The following is a 6000-nucleotide window of genomic DNA, read 5'->3' as shown; positions in this document are numbered from 1 at the left end:
ATTAACTAATGGAATGTTGCTCGTGTCTGCGCTAATAATAGCCGTAGAACCGTAGATAATTCACATAGAGCCAATGTAATCCCAAACTAAGCAGCGCTTGTGTTATGGGTACTAGACAACTGATAAATGGTTAAATACATTTTTTGCAAATGCTTACATAACATACACAGAAGAAACTCAGACCGATACAAATAATCATACTCAAGAATATAAATTGTACTGTCTGTGAATCGAACCTGTGACGAAGAAGCCGGTGTGTTAAGCCGCTAGACCATCGAGGTTTAATCTAAACAAATTAATGTTTTCATATTTTTTCTACGAAATTTACCCAAAAATGTTCTTTGTACCATATTTATATTACTAATTATATAATTATTTATAGCAAATTCTTTACTATTATATATTGTGAAATAAAATAACTTTCGACAATAAAATATCGCTATTTACTGTAATAAAAATTGGCGCAGAACAAAATGTACGTGATCAAGGTGTTTCTATTGGCACTATAAACATTTTTATTGCCACCAGACGACTAGACGACTCCATGGTTTTACTGTCGAGTTCACAGTATACTTTGTAAAAAGTCATATATGTGTCAAAGTATACTGTGAACTCGACAGTAAAACCATGGAGTCGTCTAGTAGCCAAGCAGCTTGCTTTGTAAGCTGTTTCGTTTGAAGGATGAGATTAAGCTATGAAAATACAGCTTTATATCCTTACTTTCTTACTATTATTATAAATGCGAAAGTAACTCTATCTGTCTGTTTATATCTGTCTTTCACGCCAAAACTACTGAACTGAAGAAATTTTTAATAATGTAACCAAAAAAACCCAAACAAAAAGTCGTTCTGGATTAAAAAATTACGAATTTCCATACAAACTTTCATGCCCTTAAAGGATAATATTTACAAACTTCAAATGTCATATTTATTTATATTTATTCAATAGTCTAAAAAAATAAAGGTATTATTATTGTAACTTTTATTACGTTTTCAAAGGCGAGATTATTGAAAGTCAAGGATTAGAATAGAATAGAATAGAAAATCATTTATTCAAATAAACTTAATTTAAGCACATTTGAATAGTCACACCAATTTTATTTTATTATATGTATCACAAGAAGAACGTGCAAGAATGTGTGTTATCTTTTAAATAATCCTTGTAAGTTTACATTTACAAGTCGCGTGTGAATACAAACTACCAACAAGCACTAATTTTTTGGGTCAAATATAATCATGCAATAAGATTAAATCAGTCTCTCGACCAGTCCCTACAAGCAGCACTCGTTCACGAGTATGACGAATGAGCCAGCCATCACTGCGCTCGACCATATTTTAAGATTGACCCGGCCCAACGCCGCCAATTTAAATTTTAGTGAGCATGACTACTATTCCACACGACCACGTCACAGCTTAAAATTAACTATATGGAATGTTGCTCATAAAGATGCTGCGCAATCAATAAAAGCCGCTACGCTATCATATATCAAGAAAGCAGTAGATAATTAAAATTATAACGTTGTCCGCAATAAACTTATTCTTGTATATATTCTATCATCTATAAATTCATCTACCTTATAATAGGCTTTTTTACATAACATTTGTTTAATATAAGATTTGAATTGCCTCTCTGTAACTTAATTTTATGATTTATTATTATGATTAACTTTTATATTTGATTTTATTGCGAAAAAACAATAGTACTGTTTCTACGTAACATACACACGCAAGAAACAGTGAGTGAGTTTATCTACCATCATAAAAAAATAAAAATATCAAATTATATGTTTGAACAGAGAATATAAATGTGTAAATATGTACTGTGAATCAAAAAACATATAACAATTATTAATTAAGCTTAATATAAAGTAAGTGTGTTTTAAGCGATACGGTCGCCTTCTGTTAGCATATTTATATTAGAATTTTTTGTAAATAATTTTTCTACAAATAAATGTTTTCATTATTTTATTATGACTAATTCTTCCCGCGACTTCGTACGCGTGGAATTTAACTTTGTAGCCATATTTATTATTACATAATTATATAATTATTTATAGAGATTAGCCTTAACAAATAGAGAGACAGACAAAAATTTTTAATAATGATATTTTGGTGTATGTACTATTATATATTGTGAAAAAAATAATTTCAACAATAAAACATCGCTTTTATTTACATGTATAAATGAAAAAATTGGCCAGAACAACAATCTTCTAGTAGTCTGTAATCGACCACCGGATGTGTTTGTTTTATGACATAACTCCATATATGTACAGTATAACGAATTGAAGCATTTTTTTAATTACGCAAGCCACCCACCGCACCGCGACGACATCGCCGGTTCAATGACCGAATATCTATGAATTTCACCACCACCTATGTGCGTAGGTTTTTTTTAATGATGATGAAATGGAGCACCCGCTTGATCTAACGGTACTCGCTGGGGCACCAGTGGAGGACGATAAAATGAGTATGTCAGGTTAGTTAGCCCATCGTGACAAATTCACTAGGAATTTATCACGGTTTCCAGCGGGAACCGCGTGAATGACAACCTGAAATGGTTGCTGGCAATAGGGTCATGGTGAAGTGGATTGTTAATAATGTGGACTAATGTTCCCATTGCTAGCAATGTACCATGTCAGATCGACCTCCACGCGGTTCCCCCTGGAAGCCATCGTGATAAATTCTTGGCGAATTTGTCACGATGTAATGTGACCTCATGTTCATCTTATCATAATGCCCCGCCAGCGTAAACCGTTAGCGCAGGCAAACCATTCCATTATCATATACAAAAAAAAAAATAGGGTCATGGGCCGTTTTGCATCGGTAGGGGAAGGAGATTGTTACTATGTGGATTGATAACCCCATTGCTAGCATTGTACCATGTCAGGTCGACCTCCACGCGGTTCCCCCTGGACACCATCGTGATACATTCCGGTGAATTTGTCACGATGGACTAACTTACTTGAACCTCATTTCATCTTATCATTTGGTGCCCCGCCAGCGTAAACCGTTAGAGGCGGGTGCACCATTCCATTATCATCCTTTAAAAAAAAATAGGGTCATCAGTTAAAAAAATAGTCATCAGAATTGACAATATATATTATTCCCACACACAGTTAAATTAAGTGAATTAAAAACAAAATTGGAGTTGTCGTATCAACATTTAAAGAACATGATGGAACATCGTGGGAAGTGGCAAAGAGCTAAACAAGAGTGTGGTAAGAACCACACTCTTGTTGGTGGAATGTTGGTTAAATTATGAATGTATTATGAAATTGTGTACCGGGTTTCTCTAACAATACTGGCGGCTGGCGGGGCTACCAGTGGATAAAATAATGTGGGTGAAATCAAACATCGTATTCACTCTTCAGGAGTTTATGATGATATTCATAGGGACCGCGTCGTGTACGACAGGAGAACTACTTGAGCTAAAATTATTTTTTCCAAATTTCATCACCATTGGTTGAGCTGTTTTAGACGTAATAATCATATTTATTTCTGTATCCATTGACGGCTTCGGTAGTTTAACGGTTTAGCATACTTACTTCCGGTAGTCGCGGGTTCGAACCTCCCATTGTACACATATTTGTATTCATGAGTATTGGTCTGGGTATTTTCTATGTATATACAAAAAAACATATATAATAAATAAATAATCTCAAGACAATTCACACAGCGCCATCTAGACCCAATTTAAGCTACCTGAAGCTTGTATTATGCTTGCTATATATTTATATTTATACTTGCTATATATTGCTATCATCTATAAATTCATCTACCTTATAATAGGCTTTTTTACAAACATTTGTTTAATATAAGATTTGAATTGCCTCTCTGTAACTTAATTTTATGATTTATTATTATGATTAACTTTTATATTTGATTTTATTGCGAGGAAAAACAATAGTACTGTTTCTACGTAACAGGACACACGCAATCTCCCAACAGTGAGTGAGTTTATCTACCATCATAAAAAAATAAAAATATCAAATTATATGTTTGAACCAGAGAACAAGCTGGTAAAATTAAATGTTGCAGTAAATATGTACTTAGGTACAAACAAAAAACATATAACAATTATTAATTAAGCTTAATATAAAGTAAGTGTAAGAGATTGCTTTAAGCGATACGGTCGCCTTCTGTTAGCATATTTATATTAGACTATTTTTTGTAAATAATTTTTCTATGCACAATAAAGAGTTTTATTATTTTATTATGACTAATTCTTCCCGCGACTTCGTACGCGTGGAATTTAACTTTATTTTTCTAAAATAAAAGTAGCCGAAGCTACTCGTTATTACATAAGCTAACTGCCAATAAAATCAAAATCGGTCCAACCATTTCAGAGATTAGCCGGAACAAACAGACAGACAGACAAAAATTGTAAATAATGATATTTTGGTGTATGTACCGTATTTATATTCATATGCATGTAGTAAAAAATTGTTATTTCAACATTACAAACAGACACTCCAATTTTATTTACATGTATAAATGAATAGATAATGTGGTAATAATTATAACCATAGACAATTCACACAGCGCTATCTTCTAGTAGTCTGTAATCGGTATATGTCCACCGGATGTGTTTGTTTTATGACATAACCCATCCATATATGTACAGTCACCACGAATTGAAGCCGGCTCTGTGAAATTTTAATTACGCAAGCCACCCACCGCACCGCGACGACATCGCCGGTTCAATGACCGAATATCTATGAATTTCACCACCACCTATGTGCGTAGGTTTTTTTTAATGATGATGAAATGGCGCTCCCGCTTGATCTAACGGTACTCGCTGGGGCACCAGTGGAGGACGATAAAATGTCAGGTTTAGCCCATGTCAGGTTTAGCCCATCGTGACAAATTCACTAGGAATTTATCACGGTTTCCAGCGGGAACCGCGTGAATGACAACCTGAAATGGTTGCTGGCAATAGGGTCATGGGGAAGTGGATTGTTAATAATGTGGACTAATGTACCCATTGCTAGCAATGTACCATGTCAGATCGACCTCCACGCGGTTCCCCCTGGAAGCCATCGTGATAAATTCTTGGCGAATTTGTCACGATGGACTAACTGACCTGACCTCATGTTCATCTTATCATACTCCACTGGTGCCCCGCCAGCGTAAACCGTTAGCGCAGGCAGGTGCACCATTCCATTATCATATACAAAAAAAAAATAGGGTCATGGGCCGTTTTGCATCGGTAGGGGAAGGAGATTGTTACTATGTGGATTGATAACCCCATTGCTAGCATTGTACCATGTCAGGTCGACCTCCACGCGGTTCCCCCTGGACACCATCGTGATACATTCCGGTGAATTTGTCACGATGGACTAACTGACTTGACCTCATGTTCATCTTATCATCCTCCACTGGTGCCCCGCCAGCGTAAACCGTTAGCGCAGGCGGGTGCACCATTCCATTATCATCCTTTAAAAAAAAATAGGGTCATCAGTTAAAAAAATAGTCATCAGCTCGCATTATTGACAATTCTCTTTTCCCACCAAGGCACAGTTAAATTAAGTGAATTAAAAACAAAATTGGAGTCGTGTCGTATCAACATTTAAAGAACATGATGGAACATCGTGGGAAGTGGCAAGAGCTCCACCAACAAGAGTGTGGTAAGAACCACACTCTTGTTGGTGGAATGTTGGTTAAATTATGAATGTATTATGAAATTGTGTACCGGGTTTCTCTAACAATACTGGCGGCTGGCGGGGCCCCAGTGGATAAAATAATGTGGGTGAAATCAAGTTAACACATCGTAGTTCACTCTTCAGGAGTTTATGATGATATTCATAGGGACCGCGTCGTGTACGACAGGAGAAAACTACTTGTTAGCTAAAATTATTTTTTCCAAATTTCATCACCATTGGTTGAGCTGTTTTAGACGTAATAATCATATTTATTTCTGTATCCATTGACGGCTTCGGTAGTTTAACGGTTTAGCATACTTACTTCCGGTAGTCGCGGGTTCGAATCCTCCCATTGT

This window comes from Achroia grisella, unplaced genomic scaffold (assembly GCF_030625045.1).
Source record: "Achroia grisella isolate CSIRO2021 unplaced genomic scaffold, CSIRO_AGI_Agris_v1 utg1086, whole genome shotgun sequence".
Classification (NCBI taxonomy): domain Eukaryota; kingdom Metazoa; phylum Arthropoda; class Insecta; order Lepidoptera; family Pyralidae; genus Achroia; species Achroia grisella.
The sequence above is the reverse complement of the archived record's forward strand: the minus strand, read 5'-3'. Positions refer to the sequence as shown.